Consider the following 17,631-nt stretch of genomic DNA (forward strand, 5'->3'; position numbering starts at 1 on the left):
TGTAGTATGATGTGTGTGTGTGTGTGTGATATCTGTAGTGTGTGTGTGATATCTGTAGTATGTGTGTGTGTGAGGCAGCGGCGTAACTACCACGGTCACAGCTGCAAGCGGCTCTGGCAGGTCAGGGGGCCGTGTGTCCCCTTGAGCCTCTCCCTTATGCTTGTGTCCCCATGTGCCAGTCTCCCTTGCCCATTAGTCCCTGTGTGTCCCCATGTGCCTGTCTCCTATGTCCCCTTGTGCTTGTGTCAGTCTCCTTTGTCCCCTTGTGCTTGTGTCAGTCTCCTTCGCCCACTAGTCCCTGTGTGTCAGTCTCCCTTTCCCACTTGTCCCTGTGTGTCCCCTTGTGCTTGTATCCCTTGTCAGTCTCTTGCCCACTAGTCCCTGTGTGTCCCCTTGTGCCTGTCTCCCTTGTCCCCTTGTGCTTGTCCCTTGTCCCCGTGTGTCCCCGTGTGCCAGTCTCCCTTGTCCACTAGTCCCCATGTGCCCTGTGTGTCAGTCTCCCTTGCCCACTTGTCCCCATGTGCCCCTTGTGTCAGTCTCCATTGTCCCCTTGTGTCAGTCTCCCTTGCCCACTAGTCCCCTTGTAACCTTCTCCCCTGCCTCCTAGCCCCCATGTGTCCCCTTGTGCCTGTCTTCCTTGCCCACTTGTGCCCTCTCCTCTGCCCCCTAGTCACCATTTGCTCGTGTCTTTCTCACTGCCCCTGTATGGAGGGGCTCCATTATACTATGAGGGGGGCTGCATTGTATTCTATGGGGTTACATTGAATTTTATGGCGGGGGGGGGCCCCATTTGGAAGTTCGCACCGGGGCCCATAACTTTGTAGTTACGCCACTGGTGACAGATGTTAATTTCACCGCACTAATTTTAGTGTTATAGAAGCGACACTTTTCATAACACTGTACCTAATATAACATGACATCTTTTCCATTTGATTTTTAATAAGTTGACTGAAAAAAAAATGTCTTCCTATGAAACTGGATACATTTGGATATACTGGAGATTATAGTCTCATAGGCTTCTATGAGTTTCTATTTAGCCTCTATACAATTACAGCCATGTGTTTGAGGCTTAAACTATATACAGAGAGTCTAACCAACATATGTGCGGTTACCTAAAGGATAATGAACCCCCAGACAGTGCCCAAAGTAACACAGAAAATTTAAATTCACGACAGAAATATGGAACATGTGGTGCTGAATAAGTTTTTCCTGAACACAAGTGAACTTGACCTTTCAATACCTCCTGTTGTGGGCAAAGACGACATTAATCAATTATCCTGAACAAACTACACTTGGGCAACAGGGTTCTGTTTTTCTGTGATCCACTCTGTACTATATTTTTGATCTACAAAGATTAATCTTCCTACCAAATCCTAAAGTCAGCAGAACTAACTTAACACTCAGGATGAGTTTCTCTTAGGGTACCGTCACACATTGAAATTTTCATCGCTGCGACGGCACGATTCGTGACGTCGCAGCGTCGTATAATCATCGCTCCAGCGTCGTAGACTGCGGTCACACGTTGCAATCACGGCGCTGGAGCGATGCCGAAGTCCCCGGGTAACCAGGGTAAACATCGGGTAACTAAGGGCAGGGCCGCGCTTAGTAACCCGATGTTTACCCTGGTTACCAGCGTAAACGTAAAAAAACAAACAGTACATACTCACCCGTCGGTGTCCTTCAGGTCCCTTGCCGTCTGCTTCCTGCTCTGAGTGCAGCCGTACAGTGAGAGCGGAGCGCAGCACCGCTGCGCTCTGCTCTCACTTTCCGGCCGGCACTCAGAGCAGGAAGCAGACGGCAAGGGACCTGAAGGACACCGACGGGTGAGTATGTACGGTTTGTTTTTTTACGTTTACGCTTGTAACCAGGGTAAACATCGGGTTACTAAGCGCGGCCCTGCGCTTAGTTACCCGATGTTTACCCTGGTTACAAGTGAAGACATCGCTGGATCGCTGTCACACACAACGATCCAGCGATGTCAGCGGGTGATCAAGCGACGAAAGAAAGTTCCAAACGATCTGCTACGACGTACGATTCTCAGCAGGGTGTCTGATCGCAGTAGCGTGTCAGACACAGCGATATCGTAACGATATCGCTAGAACGTCACGAATCGTAACGTCGTAGCGATGGAAATTTCAATGTGTGACGGTACCCTTAGGGCGCAGTCAGACAGCCATATAAATCGGACTGAGACCGGAAAGAAATGCCGGGACTCGCCGGCGGCTCTCCTGACCCGAGCATTATAGCCGCATTGAAATACATGAACCTGTTACACTCAAGACGGGAGAGCCGCTGGTCAGTCCATGAACTGATCTAGGTCCAATATTTAAAGCCGTCTGATCGCATTTGGTGGTGGTAATTTATTATGGACCAAGTTTGTTTTTTCTAGATCAAAAGAAGGATTAGTATATAGTTCAGTGGACAGGAAAAACCGATCCTAAAAATATATTTGATGTAAAAAGGGTATCAGAACTTTCTCTAAATGAAATGTACTCGAATAAGTACTAATGGTTTCTACTCAGGTTAGCAAGAATGTCAACCAACAACCTAAATGTTTCTGACCCCACCAAATGTACAAATCTTTTTGAGGTCTCTATGTGCATGGTAAACTTTTTACATCCATTCTGTAGTGTCATTTTCTTCAAAAACCACAATGCCAAATCTGTTACAAAGCCTTATACTTAAACTTATAATCTTATGTGAATTGCGTTCTTCAGGCCTCTGAAGGCACTGAGACACTAAGGGCTCTTGCAGACTACTGTATTTTGACCCGATTATGATTTCACAAACCATCAGATTGCACATGTGAGTGCGGTCAGTTTTTTATGGAGTGACAGAATGAACAAGCTGGAGAAATGTTTTTTTTTCCACATCTGATCAGATCACTCTAAACATGCTCTAATCCGCATAATAGGACCGATTTTCTTAGATGAGAGAAAACCAGTCGTGTGGCCCTAGACTCAGTTTAAGAACCTTACATACATATGTGCAAAGCAAAAGTCCAGTTCACAAACCAACTAGGAGGTGAATGGAACAGCTGACATGTGCCCGAAAAAGCCGTGGGTGGAATCGCAATCCACCCGTGGCTATTAACCCGTTAAATACCGCTGTCAAACTCTGACAGCAGCATTTAACAAGCGTGTCAAGGCAATCGCACCGATAATCTGCCCACCGGTGACCCCCGTCACGTGATAGTGGGTCACTGGTGGCTTAGCATGACAATCAGAGGTCTCCTGTAGACCTCTATGGTTGTCACTGTGCTTGCCATGAGTGCTGCCCAGTGGTCGGTGATCATAGCAAGTGAGTAATTCAGCTACATAGAGGCGATCTGATCATCGCCTGTATGTAGCAGAGCCGATCGGGTTATGGCAGCTTCCAGTCTCCCATAGAGACTATTGAAGCATGCCAAAAGTGAAGAAAAATGTTTTATAAAATATAAAAAAATAAAGAAAATATAAAAGTTCAAATCACCCCCCTTCGCCCCATTCAAAACAAAATAATTAAAAAAAATCAAACCTACACATATTTGGTATCGCCGCATTCAGAATCGCCCGATCTATCAATAAAAAAAGAATAACCTGATCACTAAACGGCATAGCGAGAAAAAAGTCAAAACGCCAGAATTACCTTTTTTTGGTTGCCGCGACATTGCATTAAAATGCAATAAGGGGTGATCAAAAGAATGTATCTGCACCAAAATTGCATTATTAAAAATGTAAGCTCGGCATGCAAAACATAAGCCCTCACTCAACCCGAGATCACAAAAAATAGAGACGCAACGGGTATCGGAATATGGCGCAATGTTTTATTTTTTTTAACAAAGTTTGGAATTTTTTTCATCACTTAGATAAAAAAGAACCTAGACATGTTTGGTGTCTGTGAACTCGTAATCACCTGGATAATCATAATGGCAGGTCAGTTTTAGCATTTAGTGAACCTAGTAAAAAGCAAACAAAAAACAAGTGTGGGATTGCACTTTTTTACAATTTCACTGCACTTGGATTTTTTTCCTGTTTTCTAGTATGCGACATGGTAAAACCAATGATGTCGTTCAAAAGTACAACTTGTCCTGCAAAAAAAGAAGCCCCCACAAGGCCATTTTGATCAAAAATTTAAAACGTTATGGCTCTGGGAAGAAGGGGAGCGAAAAACGAAAATGCAAAACCAAACATACTTCTAGTTGTTAAGGGGTAAAAGCAAGTCATCACGGGCCACAAGTCTCAGGATATGTCCAATGAAAAGAAAGATAAGGAAGGACACATCTGTAACTTAGAAGAACTGGAGCCCAAATAAACGTTCTGTACAACGGCTCACGCAATAATAAAAGTCTGATTTCGCAGAAGCCTAGGGCTTTTCCAAATATTCTTCAACTCAAAGATGACATTTTAATGTGTTAAATAAATAATATGGTGTTTAATCCATTAGGCCAGAGATCTAATCAGTGGTCCTTGCCATCTTATTTTGGTTTCTTGCTTCTGTCAAATATAATGAATGTAATCAGAGGAGCAGGGCAGAGCTGTTAGATTTTCCTGATTATAGTAGCTTTTTCAGCATTCCATAGTACGAGTTAAATTATCACCATACCTGTGTATTATGAATTCATGTTTGTGCCTTATCATCTAATCAAAGCGTACACCGGAGAGGAAATATTGAATAATAATGCTTGTAGGCTGCAAGCAAAAACAGAGGTCAGATACTTCAGAATTAATTTGCATGTCATTAAACGGGGCGCACAGGTGCAGGAATTAAAAGGTTTCATTCTTGCTATATAATGTTCATTAAAAATTCCAATCCAAATTGCCTTCTTATAGAAATGACATCCTACACTTAATTCTGGTCGGAGAAAATAGCCTACTGGGATCTAATTACCAGAATCTAATCACAATCTTTTAAATAGTTACACTTTTTATTTTCTCTTCTGTCTTTGAAAAGTATCACTGTCTACACATTGGGTAATGTCATGCTAATCAAATGCTCCCTCTATAGTTACTTAACTGTGTAAACTTTCTGAAAAATCCTAATATTTTCTTTTAAAGAATGTTTTTAGGCTAAAAAAATTAGCACAGTTATGGTGATGTCTGTAAAGCGCTGCAGAAAGTGATGGCACTATAAAAGCAAAGCATAATAAATAAATAAAATAATACATAAATATCCAAATAAGCTAAATCAAGACTTTGTCAGGACTCTGAACATTTTTTATTACCTTTTTGTGCATTACTGCCCTTTTCCAAGATGGCGTCTTTGGTCTCATGTGCACTGTGTCTTCCTGCTATAAAACTCCACCCCAGCCTTCAGTCTGTGCTAGAGTATTCTGCCTTGCATCCAGCTCCTGACCTCTGGTGACTCCCTGGCTATATACCTGCTCCTCTGAATCTGTGGGGTTATCCTGCTACTCTGCTCCGAGTTCCTGCTGCATACACCAGTTCCAGTAATCCTCCTTCATCTGCTGCTCGTGTTTGCTTCCATCTGCATTTGCTGGACATGTAAGCTGTTTCTGCTCTGCAAGAACCTGAGACTATTACCCAGACCTCCCTGGTTGAGCTAAGATATTATTTGAACTGCCTTATAAGCATATCTATCTGTGTTTGGACTAAGACAAGGACTTATTTGTGTCAAGTATCCTCAAGAATAATTGTGCTTCATAGACTTTCTGTGTGATTGCATTTTCTTCTGAAGTTTCCTATAGACTGCTGAGCAGCATTTGATATTTGCACCAAGTATTGTGGACTTGAGTTTCTCTCTGCACCTGTTTGAATCACCGTGTGATAATATAGACTTTACCACTAGTGTTGAGCGATACCTTCCGATACTCAAAGGTATCGGTATCGGATGGTATCTGCCGATATCCAAAAAATATTGGATATCGCCGATACCGATACCCGATACCAATGCAAGTCAATGGGACACAAGTATCGGAAGGTATCCTGGATGGTTCCCAGGGTCTGAAGGAGAGGAAACTCTCCTTCAGGCCCTGGGATCCATATTCATGTAAAAAATAAAGAATTAAAATATAAAATATGGATATACTCACCCTCGGACGAGCCCTGGACCTTACCGATGTAACCGGCAGCCTCCGTTCCTAAGAATGAGGAGTTTAGGACCTTCGATGATGTCGCGGCTTGTGATTGGTTGCGTGACCGCTCATGTGACTGCTCACGCGACCAATCACAAGCCGCGACATCATCGCAGGTCCTAAACTCCTCATTCTTAGGAACGGAGGCTGCCGGTTACATCGGTAAGGTCCAGGGGCCGCCGGAGGGGTGAGTATATCCATATTTTTTATTTTTATTTTTTATTTTTTACATGAATATGGATCCCAGGGCCTGAAGGAGAGTTTCCTCTCCTCCAGACCCTGGGAACCATACACTGGGAACTTCCGATTCCGATTTCCGATATCACAAAAATATCGGAACTCGTTATCGGAATTCCGATACAGCAAATATCGGCCGATACCAGATACTTGCGGTATCGGGATGCTCAACACTATTTACCACTTATAAAACTGTGTCCTGTAGTTGTCTTGTTCCACGCAAAGAGTCTCCTGAGTTATCCCCTATAATTATTACAGGAGATTAGACAGCTTCTCAAAAAAAAAAAATCAAAGACTGACAACTTTTTTTTTTCAGACAAATTAGATAACCAAAATAAATAATTAAAATTATAAGTAATAGAGGTATAGAGACCATAAATCCTTTATTTAGACATCAGCTGCATTCACTGAACTGTAAAAGGGTGATAAATATTCATAAAACTCTGCACAGTCTTTTCAGCTTTAAAAGAAAAATCACAGCTACGTCAGATTTTTTTTTATGGACAGGAGAAAAAAGTGCCTTACTTTTACGGACTGTCCAGGAGTATCTGGATGGATGGCGACCTGAACGCCTCTGGCTGGGGCGCTCAATATTACATTACACCACTCTGAGCTGCCATGACTTACGTATTGCTCGTTGTCATTAACCTCCATGTTTTTTGGATTACTACTTATTCAGACTTTTTCTCTCTCAAATTCTAAATACACATTTAGAGAAACACGTTGCTCCTTTTTTTTTTGTTCATTTATTTCCGTCCATAAAATTCTAATTTCTAATTCTAATTGAGGGCGCTAATACAAGAGCTTTTCATTTTCCTCCACTCATTCTATTTTCATGAAGTGCCACGTTCCATTTTAAACGCATTTTTTAGCAGAGCAATGTGAAACCTGCAAGGTTGTATCAACTTATGGCACAGAAAATAAACATTGCAATAAAAAATTAGGCCTGCTAGATGTAACATCCAGGCCATGGCCTGTCCCGTTTCCACTTTGGTGGTGAAATGTGCTGTGCCTTTCTTGTGGGTGACGTACGGTGGAGGTCCTGTTTAATTCCTGGGTTTGTTGGTGATACTCGGAAAGCTTTGGGGGTTAATTCCTGGCTTATTTTTGTTAACCTTGGGTGGGGATGTGCTCTATTTTAACCCCTGAATCTCCGACTCTCACTGCCAGTTAAAGTTCTTCACTAGTTTTGTGCCAACTACTCCTGCTCTGCTTGTTGAATTCCTGTTGCCTGACCGTGGTTCGTTTCTTGATCATTCTTTGCCATCTAATTTTGCGCCTTGGCTGCCCTTCTGGTTCTGACCTGGTTACATTGACGCCACCTGCCCCTGGTTTTCTCCTTTGGGCAGCAACCCTTCCTTGGAAGCAATCCAGTTGACCTTGTTGTAAGCCCAGGTCCAGGAGTTAAATGGCAAAGGCTGGAGCTCCTCTGGAATATTCCAGGTGGTGTGGTTAGTACCAAGTCTGTACGAGTTAGCCTTTTTGAGCCTATGGCATCTGACAGATATAATAATATATCTGCACATCTGGTCATGTCTAGACTCCCAAAATTCTTTTGTAGATCGTTTTGTTAAAGGGGTATTCCAATCTCCAAGATCGTATCCCAATATGTAGTAGATTTAATAATTAATAGGTTAATAATATTAAGAACTACCTCTAATTAGAAATGTAGTATAGTTCTTCTGATTTGCTAAGTCGATTACCCCATGTGCAGGACATTGCAGTAGCTTAAGTATCCATGGTTATGACAATTAGCAACTGTCACTATATGAATAGTCGTAACCATGGATATCTAAGCTACTGAAATGCCCTGCACGAGGGGTAAGCAACTTAGTGAATCAGATTAATTATACTACATTTCTAATTGGAGGTATTTGCTAATATTATTATTACACCTACTACATATTCAGGGTCTTCTCTCCTCCTGTACCAGTTATGACTTGTATTGTTCAAGATTATTGTACTTGTTTTTATTATGTATACCTCTCCTCACATGTAAAGAGCCATGGAATAAATGGTGCTATAATAATAAATAATAATAATAATATTGGGATAGGATCTTGGAGATGGGAATACCTCTTTAAATTCTAGTACAGAAACAAGGACCTTGCAGCTTGTTTATTGCATGGTGTGGTACGGCTTTCCTTTCTTAATATGAACTACAGTCAGAGCTGTTGAAGAAATGTGTCTCTTCCAGTAAAATAGCCATCTATGGGGGCATCATAAAAGTAGTTTTTTTTCCCTTCTGAAAGGAAGTTTGTTTTTTACATACTTTTTCCCAGGGATCATTTTCTTTTAACCCCTTAACGACCGCCGATACGCCTTTTAACAGCGGCCGCTAAGGGTACTTAAACCACAGCGCCGTTAATTAACGGCGCTGTGGAAAAAGTGAATAGCGCCCCCCAGAGTCAGATTTTCTCTGGGGTCTCGGTTGCCGAGGGTAGCCGAGACCCCAGAGAACATGATTCGGGGTTTTTTTACCGACCCCCGAGTTGCGATCGCCGGTAATTAACCGTTTACCGGCGGTCGCAACAAAAAAAACCAAAACGCGATTTGCCATTTAATTTCTCTGTCCTCCGATGTGATCGCACATCGGAGGACAGATAAATGTGGTCCCCGATAGCCCCCCAATACTCACCTACCTCCCCCGGTGCTCCTCGTGGCTCCCGATGGGCGCCGCCATCTTTTTCCGGGGAAATCCGGCACCCGGATGTTCTTTGGGGTCTCGGCTGCCGGGGGTAGCCGAGACCCCAAAGAACATGATCGGGGTCGGTTTTTACCGACCCCTGTTTTGCGATCGCCGGTAATTAACTGTTTACCGGCGACCGCAAAAAAAAAAAGCGATGTCATTCTCTGTCCTCTGATGTGATCGCACATCAGAGGACAGAGAAATAGGGGGATTCGAGGACCCTGTTATACTTACCGGTGTCCCTGGGTCCTCCAGCTTCTTCTGCTAGCCGCCGGCTTCTTGCTCCGGTAAGAAAATGGTGGGCGCATGCGCAGTGCGCCCGCCATGATCTGCCGGCCGGCAAAAGAAAATTCTTCCTCTTTTTTTATTTTGGTTACTGTGAGATCCTATCACAGTGATCAAAATAAAAAAAATAGTAAATAACCCCCCCCTTTATCACCCCCTTAGTAAGAAAAAAATAATAAAATAAAAAAAATGTATGAATTTCTATTTTCCAAATAGGGTTAGGGTTAGGGTTAGGGGTAGGGTTAGGGGTAGGGTTAGGGGTAGGGTTAGGGTTAGGGCTAGGGTTAGGGGTAGGGTTAGGGGTAGGGTTAGGGGTAGGGTTAGGATATGTGCACACATAGAACGGTTCTCTGCGGATTTTTCCGCAGCGGATTTGATAAATCCGCAGGACCAAAACGCTGCGTTTTTCCTGCGGATTTATCGCGGATGTACTGCGATTTTTGTGCGGATTCCACTGCGGTTTTACACCTGCGGTTTTCTATTATGGAGCAGGTGTAAAACCGCTGTGGAATCAGCAGAAAGAATTGACATGCTGCGGAATGTAAACCGCTGCGTTTCCGTGTGGTTTTTTCCGCAGCATGGGCACAGCGTTTTATGTTTCCCATAGGTTTACATTGTACTGTAATCTCATGGGAAACTGCTGCGGACCCACAGCTGCGGAAACGCTGTGGATCCACAGCAAAATCCGCAACATGTGCACATAGCCTTAGGGTTAGGGCTTGGGTTAGGGTTAGAGCTAGGATTAGGGTTAGAGCTAGGGTTAGGGCTAGGGTTGGGGCTAAAGTTAGGGTTTAGTGTTGGGGCTAGGTTTAGGGCTAAAGTTAGGGTTTGGGCTAAAGTTAGGGTTAGGGCTAGGGTTGGGGCTAAAGTTAGGGTTAGAGTTGGGATTAGGATTTGGATTAGGGTTGGCATTAGGGTTACATTTGGGATTAGGGTTAGGTTTGGGATTAGGGTTAAGGCTAGGGTTGGGATTAAGGATAGGGGTGTATTGGGATTAGGGTTAGGTTTTGAGGTTAGGGTTGAGATTAGGATTAGGGGGGTGTTGGGTTTAGGGTTTTGATTAGGGTTATGGTTAGCTTTGGGATTAGGGTTAGGGGTGTTTTGGGGGTTAGGGTTGTGATTAGGATTATGGATCGGGTTGGGATTAGGGTTAGGGGTGTGTTGGGGTTAGGGTTGGAGTTAGAATTGGGGGGTTTCCACTGTTTAGGTACATCAGGGGGTCTCTAAACGCCACAGCCAATTTTGTGCTCAAAAAGTAAAATGGTGCTCCCTACCTTCTGAGCTCTGCCGTGCGCCCAAACAGTGGTTTACCCCCACATATGGGGCATCAGCGTACTCGGGATAAATTGGCCAACAACTTTTGGGGTCCAATTTCTCCTGATACCCTTGTGAAAATAAAAACTTGGGGGCTAAAAAATCTTTTTTTGTGGAAAAAAAAAATATTTTTTATTTTCACGACTCTGCATTATAAACTTCTGTGAAGCACTTGGGCATTCAAAGTTCTCACCACACATCTAGATAAGTTCCTTGGGGGGTCTAGTTTCCAAAATGGGGTCACTTCTGGGGGGTCTCTACTGTTTAGGTATATCTGGGGCTCTGCAAATGCAACATAACGCCCGCAGACCATTCTATCAAAGTCTGCATTCCAAAATGGCACTCCATTCCACTGTCGAGCATGGAGGTGGAAACATTATGTTTTGGGGGTGTTTCTCTGCTACGGGAACAGGACTACTTCACCACATCAATGGGAGAATGGATGGAGCAGATGACATGGCTCCCCAAATCATCAATGATTGTGGAAACTTCACTCTAGACCTTGGAAATCAAGGTTCCAGAGTCTGGGGGAAGAGTGGAGAGGCCACAATCCAAGCTGCCTGAGGTCTAGTGTGCAGTTTCCACAATCAGTGATGGTTTTTGGGGAGCCATGTTATCTGCTGGTGTAGGTCTACACTGTATTTTATCAAGATCAAAGTCAGCGCAGCCGTCTACCAGGAAATTGTAGAGCACTGCATGCTTCCCTCTGCCGACAAGCTTTTTGGAGATGGAAGTTTCATTCTCCAGCAGGACTTGGCACCTGTCCGAACTGCCAAAAGAACCAATACCTGGTTTAAAAACAACAGTATCACTGTGATTGATTGGCAGCCAACTCGTCTGACCTTAACCCCATAGAGAATCTCTGGGGTATTGTCAAGAGGAAGATGAGAGACACCAGACCCAACAATGCAGATGAGCTGAATGCTGCTATCAAAGCAACCTGGGCTTCCATAACACCTCAGCAGTGCCACAGGCTGACTGCCTACATGCCACACAGCATTGATGCAGTAATTTATGCAAAAGGACCCAAGACCAAGTATTCAGTGTATTTACTGAACATACGTTTCAGTAGGCCAACATTTTGCATTTTCAAATCATTTTTCAAGCTGGTGTCAAAGTATTCTAATAATCATCAACATTAACAAAAATAAACACTTGAAATAGATAACTCTGTTTGTAATGATTCTACAGTGCCTACAAGTAGTATTCAACCCCCTGCAGATTTAGCAGGTTTAATAAGATGCAAATAAGTTAGAGCCTTCAAACTTCAAACAAGAGCAGGATTTATTAACAGATGCATAAATCTTACAAACCAAAAAGTTTTGTTGCTCAGTTAAATTTTTATAAATTTTAAACATAAAAGTGTGGGTCAATTATTATTCAACCCCTAGGTTTAATATTTTGTGGAATAACCTTTGTTTGCAATTACAGCTAATAAACGTCTTTTCTAAGACCTGATCAGGCCGGCACAGGTCTCTGGAGTTATCTTGGCCCACTCCTCCATGCAGATCTTCTCCAAGTTATCTAGGTTCTTTGGGTGTCTCATGTGGACTTTAATCTTGAGCTCCTTCCACAAGTTTTCAATTGGGTTAAGGTCAGGAGACTGACTAGGCCACTGCAACACCTTGATTTTTTGCCTCTTGAACCAGGCCTTGGTTTTCTTGGCTGTGTGCTTTGGGTCATTGTCTTGTTGGAAGATGAAATGACGACCCATCTTAAGATCCTTGATGGAGGAGCGGAGGTTCTTGGCCAAAATCTCCAGGTAGGCCGTGCTATCCATCTTCCCATGGATGCGGACCAGATGGCCAGGCCCCTTGGCTGAGAAACAGCCCCACAGCATGATGCTGCCACCACCATGCTTGACTGTAGGGTTGGTATTCTTGGGGTCGTATGCAGTGCCATCCAGTCTCCAAATGTCACGTGTGTGGTTGGCACCAAAGATCTCGATCTTGGTCTCATCAGACCAGAGAACCTTGAACCAGTCAGTCTCAGAGTCCTCCAAGTGATCATGAGCAAACTGTAGACGAGCCTTGACATGACGCTTTGAAAGTAAAGGTACCTTACGGGCTCGTCTGGAACGGAGACCATTGCGGTGGAGTACGTTACTTATGGTATTGACTGAAACCAATGTCCCCACTGCCATGAGATCTTCCCGGAGCTCCTTCCTTGTTGTCCTTGGGTTAGCCTTGACTCTTCGGACAAGCCTGGCCTCGGCACGGGAGGAAACTTTCAAAGGCTGTCCAGGCCGTGGAAGGCTAACAGTAGTTCCATAAGCCTTCCACTTCCGGATGATGCTCCCAACAGTGGAGACAGGTAGGCCCAACTCCTTGGAAAGGGTTTTGTACCCCTTGCCAGCCTTGTGACCCTCCACGATCTTGTCTCTGATGGCCTTGGAATGCTCCTTTGTCTTTCCCATGTTGACCATGTTTGAGTGCTGTTCACAAGTTTGGGGAGGGTCTTAAATAGTCAGAAAAGGCTGGAAAAAGAGATAATTAATCCAAACATGTGAAGCTCATTGTTCTTTGTGCCTGAACTACTTCTTAATACTTTAGGGGAACCAAACAGAATTCTGGTGGGTTGAGGGGTTGAATAATAAATGACCCTCTGAAAAGACTTTTCACAATTTAAAAAAAAAATAAACAAAGAAATAACATTCTTTTTTGCTGCAGTGCATTTCACACTTCCAGGCTGATCTACAGTCCAAATGTCACAATGCCAAGTTAATTCCAAATGTGTAAACCTGCTAAATCTGCGGGGGGTTGAATACTACTTGTAGGCACTGTATATATGAGTTTCACTTTTTGTATTAAAGAACTGAAATATATTATTTTTTTCATGATATTCTACTTTTGTGAGAAGTGGCAACTGTGTATATAATATATATGGTATGGTAATATGAAAAGATAGCAATGCTATGATAGTATTTAAAAGTCAAGCTGTAAAGCAGAGCGATGGATACAGGTGCTATTTAATTATGCACAGAAAAGTTTTGAGAAGCTTTTGATTTCCACACGTAATAGACACTGATCATACTCTCTAATGTAATAATTACTAATGTTCCACTGCATACATTCTAGCTATTATCCAGCTGCAAATTATATGAGTACCCAGCAAAAGCCAGTGGATAAAGCGGATATAATTAATTTTTTTATATATATATGAGAACTTTGCCTATTAAGTAAAGTTAGAGTTCACAGACTAACAATTTCCTAAGTTGGTAAATAGATCACCGCATGGTTTTCATTACTCCTGCCAAATCCATAACACATCTGACATCCTCTTAGACATGGCAGCATGGATGCAGCAGATCCAGATGCGACTCGAAGGGGGTCTCTTACAAAAGCACAGCAGTGATTACTTAAAACCTTTGGCCGATTGGCTAAAGAACTATAAAAGCAACTTGAGTTTTCTGAAGAGGTTTTAAGAACGATAAAATCTTAAGAGTATTTCTTTGTAGTAGCCACAAACAAAGGCAAGGGTCTTAGGAATGTGTAATTTATCATCAGTATTGAATACATGCACGGCATAAACAACTAATTCTGCACGTTATGAAGAATATTAAGAATTGGGATCATCAAGTAGGTTCTGTAAAAGTCTGTGTTAGGTGTCGAGTTCCCGCCTCTGCACAGGGGGAATCTCGAACCATCTCTGCTGTGGTCTCCCATTCTTCTCCAGCCACAGTGGAGCCTGCTCAGCGGAGACATCGGTTCCAGCGTCTGGCTCAGGCTGATACTGGGCGAATGGTTACTACTGCCCTTCCAGGCTCTGCCTTTGTAGCCAGCACTGATCAGCAGCGAGCAGATCTTTCTAGGACTAAGTCCTGCTTTTCCCATACTGAGCATGCCCATGGGACGACCTCCCATTTTAGGTCGAGGGTCACATGCTCAGGTCCTGTTGCAGATCCTATTGGACCATCTGGAAGGTCTTGTAGCACTGCTGCTATAAAAGGTTCACATGGCCGCTTGGCCATGCGCTAGTGTACACTTGTTAACGTGTGTTGACATGTGAAAGTCGTTTATTAATTATCCCCTCCCTTGTGTATGACTGCTCGCGTAAGGTGGATAATTGCTATCTAGCGCCCGACTTAGCTATCAGCACGTGACACACAAAACAGCGTCAAATTGCTGTGACCACCAGTGCGGCGCCGTGCGCTTTCACAGCGCTTTCCTGACCCAAGCCTGGGTGGTTAGTGGCATCCGCCAAAGCAGCACCGCACGCACTCTTGTGCATCTAAATAATTATTATTATTTCATTCACTCTGACACCCAAGTTGCGGTGTCTAGCGCAAGAGGTCTAGATGAACTCTAATCCAGAGTCTTGGGATTGAGTTCTGTGACTCCTTGCTTGCGCTCTTTTGTGCGGTACCGCAGCCCTGTGACGCAACAGGGTTTGCTTTCTTCATACAGGGTGAAGTTAACCTGTGTGTGAATCCAATTTGTACCGACATACACTCCGTCATTACTCAGCAGCAGGTTCCATCTCTGCACGGTGGACCCCGGGCTGAAAACGCACCTTATTCTATCTTATTATTTGGTGAGTTCCGCTAGCCTTAACAGTCTGTTATCATATCAAGTTAGATTTCCATAAAATAACTACTTAAAATCAGTCTGTCATCAGCTTTTTATCTCCACCCCCAACAGAATAATACAATGTGACAGGATACCTGTATGGCCCCAATGTATTGCTCTATGCAGGGAAACCAAATTCTGATCATAATTGGTGATTGGTCTAGCACTACCCTTGACCCCTTCTGTGATTACTTTCATTCCTGCGAGTTAATCACAGTGTGGATATTTTCACACCCAAAATATAAATTTGATATTTTATTCCTCAGAGCCAATGTTTGCTGTAGTTTGGATATTTTTAACAGAGTAAGGATCAATCCTATATTTATAAAACTCATGCAGTTATTGCTAGCGGTCAACTACTTACTGGGAGTTCATAGTACATCTCTGCTTCAGCGAAAAAAGCTAAACACTGTAGATTTATACAAGCAAAAGAAAAGGTTTATGCCAGCAGCATTTTCTCTAAAGAAGCCAATTCTCCTGTCAACGGAAATGTAATCATAGTCATACAAAGAGATAAGGTGATTAACCCTGCTTCACGCTTACAATGTGAGACAGTAAGGCTTCATACCCGTTTGCTTCAACTGCTTTTCATGTCATTGGGATAACTTTCCATGCATGAAAGTACTATTCTTGAGACGTCAGCCCCTCTACTGAAAAATATGGCACATGCAATTCGTACAGATCAATAGAGATCCATAAGGGTGCCGGCAATACAAGGTTCACGTACTGAACTGTTCTTCAACATATCCCAAGAGGAGTGATGAGGGATGGATTAGTTTAGAAAAAGCGTGATTTTGTGATACTCTCTCTGTAGATGAGGTAGGGGTTTCAGCTCTCTGGTAGTCGCTTGGATACACACATGATATGTATTTAAAAAAAGAATAAAGTTTATTGTCCTTCACTTCTTAATCTTTACAGTTCCAAAATAAAATAGCCTTTCTTCAGCACAAATAAATAACACAACAGTCTTTTCTCTGGGTAATGCAAAGTAAATTGAATGGTCTCACTAACTTGTTATTACAGGATCCTCTCAGGCTGCAGTACAGACTAACCATCCGCTCTGTCTTTTTCCAGCCTCCGCACACTATTATTACCTGAACTAAACAAGGTGCTTTTTTTTTTTTTTTCTAACGCCAGAAAGACTTGGACTGGATTATGGGAGCAACCTTTCCCACCCAGGCTCTTTTGGTCATTCCTAAATCCTAGACCTAAAATCCAGTCAAAATAAAAATCATATCAGTAACTCATACCTGCCATCCAGGACCTTACCTCATGTCTTTTGACAATGTTTATGCTTCATGTATCATCATAGAGATTGTGATTGGAAGTGCAATGGGAAGACAAAATTTGGGGAAGCATATGGTAGAACACATGTGGAATTAGCATTGCTGAGTGCCTGACCCATGAGGCTACGGATAGATTTTACAAATCCTACACCCTTCAGGTTGCACTGATTAAATAATTAAAAAAAGTTTCTAATGTAAACCTTATAGATTTGCACTGTATGTTTAGGTGACTCAGGATCAAAGCTACAGCAACAGTTAGCCACATTAGATATTGGCAGCTGTTGTAAGAGATTTAATCTGTTACCGATACTTTTCATGACATATTCCAATATAGAGAGAACAAAGTTGTAATTTTAACCTCTGAGTTTAGAGTGACACAAAAATACTCTGCTTATGATCTAAAGAAATCAGATTACTGGTAATACACAGGCCCTAGAAGTTTCTCTTTATCAATGTGCTAGTGAGACCGATAGCAAATCAGTCAGATCTTCCATCTCTTAGAATAGGCGAGAAGCCAGGTTACAGAAGTCCAGAGGGAATATAGTTTATTAGCCAAATAGTAATCTATCTGGCTGTTTTGCGCTTCATAGATTAAATTTAAAACTGAAAATAAGTAGCAGCCCACCTGCCAATGGAAAAGAGTTGCCAAAAAACAAAGTCATTAGGAGGCTAAAAAAGCAACACAAAAGTGAAGAACTGAGGTTGCCCAGGGCTCATTACAGATAGTGCTTGATTTGTTAATTTCTAACCTCAATTTTTAGTTTTCAGCGAGTTTTATGTCATAGCAATGTCATTTCAATAAATATTGAGCTCCAGTGTTTTGTCCAGTACATCGGAGAAGTACACTTCTGCAGTAGCCTAAATCTCTTTAAAAGGGAACACAGTAGTGTCTAAAAACATATTAAATGCAGTGGGAAACAGTTATGAAGGCTGAATCCTAGAAAATACTTCAGAACAGAACATCACGTTCAGGCCTAGTGTTTTTGAGCACTGAATATTGTTCTTAATTTGTACAATTGCACCCATTAGTCAGCTGAGCACATATCAAGGTTCTGGTTTATTTTTATTTATTTTTTTGAAGAGTCTCACACTACATGTTCATTTTATAGGTACAATGCACTAGAAAACCCTACAGAGTCTTACAACACTTCAACTCACTGAAAGAGGCAAGTAATGGAT

The 17,631-nt window shown here is 42.7% G+C and overlaps 1 protein-coding gene across 1 annotated transcript in view; it reads right to left on the minus strand.

The window, feature by feature from the left end:
• Window positions 1-17,631, minus strand: part of MACROD2 (mono-ADP ribosylhydrolase 2) — a 2,853,334-nt gene that overhangs the window by 896,569 nt on the left and 1,939,134 nt on the right. The gene's annotated exons all lie outside the window — the stretch shown is intronic.

The sequence above is a fragment of the Ranitomeya variabilis genome, chromosome 2 (genome assembly GCF_051348905.1).
Source record: "Ranitomeya variabilis isolate aRanVar5 chromosome 2, aRanVar5.hap1, whole genome shotgun sequence".
Lineage (NCBI taxonomy): Eukaryota > Metazoa > Chordata > Amphibia > Anura > Dendrobatidae > Ranitomeya > Ranitomeya variabilis.